Here is a 12,082-nt window from a genome sequence, read left to right as displayed (position 1 = left end):
CCACCTTTCTACACTTCTTCTGGGAGGCGTATCCCTGTTCATGGCATCGCTGGGGCTCCTGCCCTTGAGAGGCATTGGCAAGAAATCAGAGGAAGAGAGAGAGTGAGTTTGTTGGCAGTAGAAGGTATCCAAGTTACCGGTGGTGAATCTGTACGGGTCTGCAGCAACCTTAGTTCTTGCCTCCTTGGAAAAAAGAATTTGACTGAGGGGCATAAGGTAGAAAAAGACACCAAAGCAAGTTTTAGGGCAGAGTGCAAGTTTATTAAAAAGCTTTAGAGCGGGCCGGGTGTGGTGGCTCACACCTGTAATCCCAGCCATTTGGGAGGCTGAGGCGGGAAGATCACGAGGTCAGGAGATCAAAACCATCCTGGCTAACATGGTGAAACTTCGTCTCTACTAAAACTACAAAAAATTAGCCGGGCGTGGTGGTAGGCGCCTATTCCCAGCTACTTGGGAGGCTGAGGCAGGAGAATCGCTTAAACTTGGGAGGCGGAGGCTGCAGTGAGCTGAGATCGTGCCACTGCACTCCAGCTTGGGCGACAGAGTGAGACTCCATCTCAAAAACAAAAAGCTTTAGAGCAGGAATGAGAAGAAAGTATTCTTGGAAGAGGGCCAAGTGGGCATCTTGGAGGACAGTGTCTCCTTTGACCTTGGACTAAGGGTTTTGTATGTTGGCATACTTCCAGCATCTTGCATCCCTTTTCCCTTGACTCTTCCCTTGGGGTAAGCTGCCTGTATGCGTGGTGTCCTGCTAGCACTTGGGAGGTGAGCATGTGCAGTGTTTACCGGAGTTGTATGCATGCTCACTTGAGGCATTCTTCCCTCTACCTGTGGGATGTCCCTGGAAAGTCTTATATCAATTAAACGCTGCCCTTTTGCCTCTTATTGCGTGTGCTGGAGCCCACTTGCCTATCTCCTGAGATCTTATCAGGAAGAAGCTGATCACCAGTTTCAGGTTTTTTCTATCTGTAGGGAGACTTCCCTTCCCTGGTGCTGGCTGCAGCTAATTATTATTTTAGACAGTTAACAACTGCCTGACCATCACCTGATGGTTGCCTGACATTCTTGGTCAGGTGGAGGCCTCTTCTGCCCTGCTCATGCCTGACCAGCTACCTACTGTAACAAGCCAGGATACTGATTCCTCTGTCCTCCCTGCCAGTCCCCACAGGCTGGCTACAGCCCTCTCCAGAGGACCACAGCACCTATCAGGCAACCCCATTCCATCCAGTCACCCTCTCTGGGCTCCAAAAAATCACTCTCTCTCCTTACTTTCAGGCTAGGGTAGTAACATACTTTTAATACTGTCCCAAAGTACTGCCCTTTTTCTGAGGGTTTCCCTAAATTTTGCCCACAGCCTTGAAAATCATACTTTTATTAAACACTTTACTAATAAACTGCTGCATCTCCTACAGTGTTCTTAGCTGATGCTTTGAAGATGGTTACATGCTGTATAGCAAATCTCTATGCCATCTACATGAACACAGGGAGTGGGTCATGTGAACATGTGTGCTCCAAACATCACGTTTTCTTCACACAGCTGAGTCAAGAGCCCTGAGTGAGCAAGACTAATGATTTCTCAGGTGACATGCCTGCTTACTGCAGTACAGGTTCCAGAGTCTTTTGTACATGATTCTGGTTGTACTTTCAGATCTTTCAGCTCTTTAGGATCTTCATTATAAACAGTAATTATTGCTATAGATGTGAAAAAAATGATAGCCTGTAGAAAATTCTGGGTACTAAGGGGTTGGCTATTCCTTTTAAAGCCAGGAGTGAACACTTCTAGGTTAAGGATTTCTATTAGAAAGACAATGACTGAGGATTCACATTCATATTGAAAGAGGGCAGGGAGAAGTCACTCATCATAGGCAGCTTCTATTCTGTCAGCAGTGGTATTTCAATAGAGACTGATCTCCCCAGCTCCTAGCCAATGGTTTCCTGTTTGAAGAAAGTCCCAGAGACTCCAAGGCTCCCCTCGCCTGGATATGCTCCACAGAGTGATACCTCCTCAATTTCTTAAATGTTCTTTATGCCATTAATACAATACTTTTTATTTTTAAATAGATATATGACCCTGTCAGGAGTTCAAGACCAGCCTGGCTAACATGGTGAAACCCCATCTCTACTAAAAATACAAAAAATTAGCCAGGCATGGTGGTGCATGCCTGTAGTCCCAGCTACTCAGGAGGCTGAGGCAGGAGAATTGCTTTAACCAGGCAGGTGGAGGTTGCAGTGAGCTGAGATCATGCCACTGCATTCCAGCCAGGGTAACCGAGCAAGACTGTGTCTCAAAAAAAAAAAAGAGAGAAACAAAAAACAGATATATGACCCTAATAACTGGAATTTTCTTTCTTTCTTTCTTTTTTTTTTTTTTTTTTTTTTTTTTTTTTTTTTTTTAGTGGGAGCAGCTTCCTCCTAGAAATTACATAGTAATGGTTTGGTCAAAAGGGCTTGGAATTTATTAAGAGCTAGAGCCATGCACCATGTTTTGTGTGTCATGCTCACATTTTTAGTAGGGAGACCAGAAAAATGCCACCACGGGGTATTTTCAGCTAAAATGAATGAAGTTAGATTTTATCTTTCCAAAGACTTGCCACAAACCAAGAAGCTCTGGGCCTGGCATCGGACAGCAGTTCTTTCCTTGGGTGTGAAGCGATGGCTGATGTGTTTGCAGAAGAGAAAATCAACGAAGACCAGCAATTTGTACTGACCTCCTCTGTTCCTTAGAGTATGTTAGAGAGCACAATTTCAAAACACACTGGGGCCGCAGATCTCTCATTAGTCAAAGAAACCCCTGCAGCCTTGTCCTGGGTGATGTGGCAGTTTGGGCAAAGATGGGAAGTGTTTTGCCCTCCTAAGCTGAGCCTCTGGTAGTGACCACTCCCAGCACCCAAAGATGCTTTGTGACCTCCGATGGGCTGCTTGCTCCCTCCCTCTGTTCCTACCATTCCGGATTCCACGATACGAGATAAAGTTTGTGTCTCATAGACTCCATGACATCAGTGAAGCTTGTGTTTTAGAGATGCAATATCCAATTCTGGAAACAGCCTTTTTCTCGGCCCACTTCAAGAAGTTAGACTAAGCTTCAGAAAAACTGACATAAAAGGAGCCCCAGATAGGGATGCAGGGTGACCCAGGTCCTTAACGACTTGACAGTGACTCTGAGAGAGTCTCCTCAAACTTCCTGGGCTACTTTGCTGTGAAGGGAAAGTCCAGGCCCCATTTATGTTTCTTCTTCCTCTGCTATTGCTGCTGGCAGCCTATGAGGTAGGTGAAGGGGCATAATTAGTAGCGTCCGGCCCTTTAAATCTGGTCTCCATATCACCTCCGCAATGCCATTATTGTGTATGTGCTGCCTGTGGGGACGCTGGCTGGTGCTCTCAAAGGAGGACTCTAAGGGAGGCCTGCTGAAGCCTGCCACCACCACCAGGCTTTCTGTAATTGGATCTGCATAGGGGCCTCAGGAAGTGCAGGATGAAAACACCCATTTCCATGCACTCCCAACCAACACGCTGAACAATCTGTACTCTCGCTGAGAAAGACCCATAAGGGACTGAAAATTCTTTTCCTACGTGACACTGAGAAGACAGTCACATAGTTTGGGTAAGTCTCAGTAGAACACCAATCTCCTGTCTACCCAGCCCTCTGATGAAACTAATTTCTGCTAAGGCAGAGGTGAGTATCCTGAACACAGTGTAGCATTATTTTAGACAGATGAGTGTGGGTTTCAGTAACTGGATATATAATGAGGCAACTTTGACATATTTTATTTTTAAATAGATATATGACCCTGTCAGGAGTTCAAGACCAACCTTTTTTACATAACAGAATGATCAGAAAGTCAGTTCAACACTCCAAACCTAAAAGGAGTATTAAAAATGCTTCATAATTGACTTTTTTTTTCCTTCTTACAATCAATGAATAGCTATTGCTACATTATTATGAACAAAAGCCCATGGTTTACATTAGGATTCACTTTTGTGTTTTACATTCGATGAGTTTTGATGAATGCATAATGTCATGCCCACCCTTACAGTATCACACAGAATAGTTTCACTGCCCTTAAAAGTCTCTTGTGCTCCATCTGGTCATCCTTTCTGCTCTCTTTCCCAGCCCTGACAACCACTGATCATTTTATGGTCTCCATAGTTTCACGCAGATTTTTCAGATTAGCTTCTTCACTTAACAATATGCACTTAAGTTTTCTCCGTTTGTTTGTGGCCTGATAGCTCATTACTTTTTATCGCTGAATACTATTCCCTTGTATAGAGGTACTATGGTTTGTTTATCCATTCACCTATTGAAGAATGTCTTGGTTGTTTCCAATTTTGGCAATTATGAAAAAAGCTCCTACTAACATTCATGTATAGGTTCTTGTGTGGACATAAGTTTTCATATCACTTGGGTAAATGCCTAGGAGCATGATTGTTAGATCATATGGTAAGACTATGCTTAGCTTTGTAAGAACTGCCAAGTGATGTTCCGAAGTGGCCTTATAATTTTGCATTCCCACCAGCAATGAATGAAAGTTCCTGTGCTCCACATCCTCACCAGCATTTGGTGGTGTTGGTGTTTAGGATTTTAGCCATTCTAATAGGTGTGTAGTGGCATCTCATGGTTGTTTTAATCTGCAGCTCCCTAATGACATATGATGTTAGCATCTTTTCACATGCTTATTTGCTATCTGTATATCTTTGGTGAGGTGTCTGTTCAGATCTTTTGCCCATTTAAAAAATTGAATTTTCTTTTTATTAAATTTTAAGCCTTGTATATTTTGGATAACAGTCTTTACCAGATATGTGTTTTGCAAAGATTTTCTGCTAGTCTGTGGCTTGTCATTTCATTGTCTTAACAGGATTTTTCACAGAACAGAATTGAAAAAATATAATGAAGTTCAAATTGTCAATTTTTTCTTTCATGAATTATGCCTTTGGTATTATATCTAAAAAGTCATCAGCAAACCCAAGGTCACTTAGATTTTCTCCTATGTTATCTTCTAGATGTTTTATAGTTTTGAATTTTACGTTTATGTTCATGATCCATTTTGAGTTAATTTTTGTAAAAGGTGTAAGATCTGTGTCTGGATTCATTTATTCGTATGTGGTTGTCCAGTTGTTCTAGGACCGTTTATTTAAAAGACTATCCTTTTTTCCCATTGAATTGTCTTTGCTCCTGTGTTATCAGTGGACTATATTTGAGTGAGTATATTTCTGAACCCTCTTTTAGATTCCATTGATTTATTTGTGTATTCTTCTGCCAATTCCACAGTCTTGATGGCTGTAGCTTTGTAGTATATCTTTAAGCCTGTAGTGTCAATCCTCTGACTTTGTTCTTTAAGATTGTGTTAGCTATTTGGGGTCTTTTGCCTTTCCACAGAAACTTCAGAATCAGTTTGTCAACATGTACAAAATAATTTGCTGGAATTTTGATTGGGATTGTGCTGAATCTACAGATCACGCTGGGAAGAACTGTCATTTTAACATTATTGAGTCTTCTGATCCACAAACATGAAATATCTCTCCATTTATTTAGATTTTTAAAATTTATTTTATCAGAATTTTATTTTCCGTATATATATTTTGTACATATTTTGTTAGATTTATACATAACTCTTTCTCTCTCTTTTTGATGCTAATGTAAATGGTATTGTGTTTTAAATTTCAAATTCCCATTGTTAACTGCTGGCATATAGGAAAGCAATTGACTTAAAATTTTATTTTATTTTATTTCAAATTTTAATCTATTTATTTACTTTGAGACAAGTTATGATACTGGCTAATTTTTCTATTTTTTTGTAGAGACAGGGTTTTTGCCTTGTTGCCCAGGCTGGTCTTGAACTCCTGAGCTCAAGTGATCCACCCACCCTGGCCTCCCAGAATTCTGGGATTACAGGCATGAGCCACCATGCCTGGCCACAACTGACTTTTGTATGTCAGCCTACCTTTTAAATCCCCTCTTTGCCTTTTTCTTTCATTGATTTCATCTGTCTCTTGAAAGAGAAAATACTCAGGGTTTGGAAAAAAATATGAAATTAAATATTTTAAAAATTAATAGACTTTATTTTTAAGTTTATAGAAAATCGAGCCGACAGTATGGAGAATCCCTATGTGCCCCCCAACAGTTACCTCTACTGTTAATATCTTCCATTAGTGTGATACATTTGTTGCAAATTTAACATTTAAGTTTAATGCAGTAAGTAGGTATTGAGTGCTTTTAGACATGAACAAGAAATGTTCCCTACTCCCATGAAGTTCACAATCCCACTGAGAAGGCAGGAAAAAAATACTGTCATATGAGCCATTACTACAAAATAGTGCACAATTTGGTTTTAAGGTGTGTCCTCCTGAGAAGGAGGAAGGATCTGGAAGAGAGGTAAGAATTGGATAGGTGCAGGTAGATTACAGGCAAAGTCCAAGCAGAAGGAAAGGCGTATGCAAGGTTACAGAGGCAGGAATGTTAGAGGGAGGGGCTTTAGCACATATCACATTGGGCAGAGGTGGGAAGTGAGTTTGAAGAGCAAACAGGACAGGGTCATTGTATTGGGGTGCTTTAGAGGGACAGAACTAATAGGATAAATGTATAAATGAAGGGGAGTTTATTAGGAGAGTTGACTCACACGATCACAATAGACAGTCTGCAAGCTGAGGAGCAAGGAAGCCAGTCCGAGTCCCAAAACCTCAAAAGTAGGGAAGCCGCCCAGGTGCAGTGGTTCACACCTGTAATTCCAGCACTTTGGGAGGCTGAGGCAGGCGGATCACCTGAAGTAGGAGTTTGAGACCAGCATGGCCAACATGGTGAAACCCTGTCTCTACTAAAAATACAAAAATTAGCCAGGCATGGTGGTGCATGCCTGTAATCCCAGCTACCTGGGAGGCTGAGGCAAGAGAATCGCTTGAACCTGGGAGGCAGAGGTTGCAGTGAGCCGAGATTCTGCCACTGCACTCCAGCCTGGGCAACAGGCGTTTTTTCTTTTCCAAAAAAAATAAAAAAGAAAAAAAAAAGTAGAGAAGCCGATAGTACAGCCTTCAGTCTGTAGCCGAAGGCCCAAGAGCCCCTGGCAAATCACTGCTGTAAGTCCGAGAATCCAAAAGCTGAAGAACCTGGAGTCTAATGTTCAAGGGCAGGAAGCATCCAGCATGGGGGGAATGATGGAGCCCAGAAAACTTAGCCAGTCTAGTTTTTCCATGTTCTTCTGCCTGCTTTTATCCTGGCTGTGCTGGCAGGTGATTTGATGGTGCCCACCTGGATTGAGGGTGGGTCTGCCTCTCCCAGCCCACGGACTCAAATGTTAATCTCCTTTGACAACACCCTCACCGACACACCCAGGAACAATACTTTGCATCCTTTAATCCAATCAAGTTGACACTCAGTATTAACCATCGCAGTTCTTCATGTTGCTGTGAGGAATCAAAACTTGATAAGGGGCTTAGAGTTGAGTTTCTGAGCAGATCTTTAGGATCTGGTTTTCCCAGGACCATTGGTTTTTGGCTTCACATATATCTCAAGGCAGATACTCTGTACCATTTGCTTCTTTGAATCAAAATTAAAGGCTCATGCCAAGGAGAAGCACTGCTTCTGGGGGAGATCTACCAAATGGGACCATGGCTTTTTCATTTGCCACAAGGGTAGAATTTTGTGTGTGCACATAGGAGGAAAGCAAACAGCTTAGGAGGTCACAAATAGCAATACGGACCCTATAGGGAAATTGCCCTGAGTTCTCCAGGCCCCTTTCCTGGGTTGAACTCACTCTCCTTGAAGGCCTTTGTCATTTCTGGTGGTCAGGAAAACCCTGTGGGGTCTCTAAGAAGGGAGGAAAGCAATGAGGGAACTGAATGAACCCTATTGCTTTAATCTCTTCTCACTACTAGGGGAAGAGCAAGGAGGGCATAAAATACCCTATTTTTCTTTCTTGGTCTTAGTTAACTTATCTCAACAGGCCTCTCTAGATTTACATGGAATTGCTTATTCAGGTCATCAATGAGACTGCAGGGACACGAGAAAGTTTTGTTGGTGAAAGGACATATACACAATTTTGGTCACACCTGCCCCACAAACATCACCTGCCTTCACAATCTCTCTAGGCATCCGCCCCTTCTCTGTTTTTTTGCCACCACTCCTACTGTTGCCATCTGAGTTCAGGTTGCCCACTTGACTGCAAGAGCACAAGAGCAGCCACAAACTCCCTGGCTCTCGTCCCTCTCACAGTCACTGCGTTTAAAACATCAGAGGCAGCTTAGATCCATTCTTTTCCCACACAAAGTGTCTCATCCCTTCTCTGAAGCACCGCACCACTTCCTTTTCTTTTTTTTTTTGAGACAGAGTCTCACTTTGTCGCCCCGGCTGGAGTGCATTGTGGTGCCATCTCGGCTCACTGCAACCTCCGCCTCCCGGGTTCAAGTGATTCTCCTGCCTTAGCCTCCTGAGTAGTTGGGATTACAGGTGCCCACCACCACGCCCAGCTAATTTTTGTATTTTTAGTAGAGACAGGGTTTCGCCATGTTGGCCAGGCTGGTCACGAGCTCAAGTGATCTGCCCATGGCCTCCCAAAGTGCTGGGATTACAGGTGTGAGCCACTGCGCCCGGCGCACCACTTCCTTTTGGTTCCCACCCTGCCCCAGGACCTCAGCACCTTCCCTAAAACTCCCCCATATATTCTGCATCAAGTCTGGACTCTTGGGCCTGGATTTCAAGATCCCAGGCCTTAGTCCGCTGTTGCTCATTTTACCCCTGGGCCTGGCATTTTTTCCTCCTTCTCCCTCCAAAGAACAATTTAAGTTCTACCTTCTCTATACAGGGTTGCCACTTTGAGCGTATAAAATATCAGATAGTTGGTTAAATTTTAATTTCAGATAAAAAATGTTTAAAAATATGGGACATATACTAAAAATTACTTATTATTTATATAAAATTTAAACTTAATTAGACAACCTATATTTTACCTGTCAACCTTATGGCTACAAAGCCTGTTCTTAATGACCCAATTTTCTCTGATCTCCTTTTTTTAGTTTCTAAAACACCCAATTTAGTCTTTAATTCAGTATTTCATTCTATGCTATCTTATACTTATTAATTATATGTACAATATTAACACTTATTGAGCAATTATTCAACATCAGGCACTGTGCTAAATTCTTTTCATACCATAACTTACATTCTTATAAGATTCATGACAAAGTAGGTACTACTATAATACCCATTTCATAAATGAGGGATCTGAGTCTTTGAGAGGTTATTTTATTTATTTAAGGTTCCAAAGCTAATTAAGGACTTGAATGTTGATCTGTCTGTAGGGTGACCAACTTGTTTCAATTTTCGTGGCACTGCTCTGTTTTTTTTTGTTGTTGTTGTTCCTGTTTTTGTTTATTTTTTGAGATGGAGTTTTGCTCCTGTCGCCCAGGCTGGAGTGCAATGGCATGATCTCAGCTCACTGCAACCTCTGCCTCTTGGGTTCAAGCTATTCTCCTGCGTCAGACTCCAGAGTAGCTGAGATTACAGGTGCCCGCCACCATGCCCAGCTAATTTTTTATTTTTAGTAGACACAGGGTTTCACTATGTTGGCCAGGCTGGTCTCAAACTCCTGATCCACCCGCCTCAGCCTCCCAAAGTGCTGGGATTACAGGTGTGAGCCACCACACCCCGCCAGCACTGCTCTGTTTTTAAACTGACACCCACATCCCAGGAACCTCCTCAGTCCTGGGCAAGCCCTAAACATCTGACTTTAACATTGGGATTCTATCTTCTCATTTTTCATGGGTTTTAATTGTGTTCTCTCAGCTAGACCATGGACTCCCTAAGGAAAGGGACACGTCTTATGGTATTTACTCATACTAAGAATTACTTAGTAAGTGCTTGACAAGTCAGGAGTAGGAAGTTCCTTCACAGACCAAATCTCTTTTCTAGGGTCTCTTTGTTTTTGTTTGTTTGTTTTTGCTTTTGTTTTGAGACAGGGTCTCTGTCACCTAGGCTGGAGTGCAGTGGTGAGATACTTCCTTACAGCAACCTCCACCTCCTGGGCTCAAGTGATCCTCCAGCCTCAACCTCCTGAGTAGCTGGGACTAGACACATGCCACCATGCCCAGCTAATTTTTTTTTTTTCTGTATTTTTTGTAGCGACAGGGTTTTGCTATGTGGCCCAGGCTGGTCTCGAACTCCTGTGCTCAAGTGATCCACCTGCCTTGGCCTCCCAAAGTGCTGGTATTACAGGCGTGAGCCACTGTATTACAGGCGTGAGCCACCGTCCCAGCCTCTGGGGTCTCTTTGGATTGTAGCTGCTGAGGACTGTGTGGAGCTCATGCTTGGGAGTGGCCAGTCTCAGATTCAGCTGAGACCTGAGTACGACTGGAAGCTTTTGCAATAGAGGCACACATGTTTTCATGATGCCATTGGATTCTGCTTGCAAAGATGCTAGGTGATTGCTATGAGCAACAATGCCTCTAAATTGCTGAAAATGCAGATCACTGGTAGGTAGGTGTGTGGTGTATCACTTGACAAGCTGAGCCTTCAGAGGCATCCTGCTGTGAAGTCTGAGTTTTAGGGTATGGGTGAGGCTGGAGAAACAGAAGCCAGGGTGCTAGGAGAAGCAGGGTGCAAGTGGGCGGCAAGCCAGTCAGCACCTTGCTGGGATGGGACAGCACCCTAGGAAGCTGCGTGGCTGTTGTTTCTTTGCTGGGATTCTGCTTTTGTCCAATGGGCACATATCCAAAAAATTATATATTATTACATTATTATATAATAACCAAGTGGTTAAAATGATGATTTGTGGGTGTTATTGTTAGGCTGCAATGTGTTTAATGAGGTGTGATAGGAAAGGCAGAAATGACAGATTTCCATCCTCCAAGGGTGTGTGGCTAACTTGTCTCAACTTCATTTTAAATGCAGGTTGGTATTGAGCACACATTAAATATAAGAACTAAGCTGTATGTGCAGAAGTCATCTGTAAACAATCATTTGCTATTTTAAAGAAATCTAAGTTGAATTGGTAAAAGAATCTCAAGGTAACTGTCTTTTCTGTTGCTACATATTACTTGAAAGTGCTTGAAGTTTTTTATATGCCTTTAATGTTCAGGTTTTTTCTTTAAGAGAATGTAACAGACATGGGGTACAAAGGTTAGGCAGGAGTTTCCATTTTGAACCATGCTGACAGACTCCTCCGTCTTTCTCTCTTTAGAAACTCATGCTGGCTTTTCCTTGTCTCCAGAGGACAGCCTCTCCACCTCAGTGTAACATTCAAGGCCATTCCTGGCCTAGTCTGGCTCCAACCTGCCTTTGCAGCTCATCTCCTACCAGCGTCTTACCACGGGTCTGCTCCAGCTAGACTGCTAGGGACTAAATGTTTGTGTACCCCCAAATCATGTTGAAACCTAGTCCCCATTGTGAGGGGTTTTTGGAGGTGAGGCCTTTGGAATTAACTGTCTTTATAAAAGAGACCTCAGAGAGCTCCTTTTTCCTTCCCCCACGTGAGGCTACACTGAAAAATGGCTGTCTATGAACCAGGCAGAGGGCCCCTGCCAGCCGCTGAATCTGCCAGTGCCTTGATCTTGGGCTTCCCAGAGTCTAGAACCATGAGAAATAAATCTCTGCTGTTTATAAACCACTTTGTCTATGGTATTCCATGACAGCAGCCTGAAAGGACTGACACAGGCTCTTCGATTACCATCATCTAAATACACACTGAACTTTTCTGCCTCTTAAGACTTTTCTCTTGCAAGGTATCATGGTTTAGCATTTAATCTTTTTTGAGACAGAGCATTTAATCTTTGGATCTAGACTGCATGGGCTGAAATTTTGGTTCTTCTATTTACTATGTGATCTTGGATAAGTCACTTAAAACTGCTCTATGACCTGATTTCTCCAACTGGAAAAAAATGAAACCGAAATGATATTTATCTTATAGGAGTCAAAGAATGAAAGTACTTAGAACAACGCACATCACATAGTAAGTACTCAGTAAATGCTAGCTCTTTATTTCCATAACTAGATCTTATTACCCTCCTCACTTAGCTCAAAATATGTCTTTCTCTTGAAGACTTTCCTGACCACCCCATCCCGCAAGGTGCTTTCCGTCTTGAGAAATCCCAAGTTCTGG

General features: G+C 42.7%; 1 protein-coding gene across 1 annotated transcript in view; it reads left to right on the top strand.

Moving 5' to 3' along the window:
- Positions 1-3,381: 3,381 nt before the first annotated feature.
- The window catches only part of CLIP4 (CAP-Gly domain containing linker protein family member 4), an 86,002-nt gene continuing 77,301 nt past the window's right edge, over positions 3,382-12,082 (top strand). Inside the window, exon 1 of the mRNA XM_063622755.1 lies at positions 3,382-3,672. The gene's annotated coding sequence lies outside the window, so the exon portion shown is untranslated. The remainder of the gene's footprint in view (positions 3,673-12,082) is intronic.

This window comes from Symphalangus syndactylus, chromosome 18 (assembly GCF_028878055.3).
Source record: "Symphalangus syndactylus isolate Jambi chromosome 18, NHGRI_mSymSyn1-v2.1_pri, whole genome shotgun sequence".
Taxonomy (NCBI): Eukaryota; Metazoa; Chordata; class Mammalia; order Primates; family Hylobatidae; genus Symphalangus; species Symphalangus syndactylus.
This window is presented reverse-complemented; position numbering and strand designations above follow the sequence as displayed.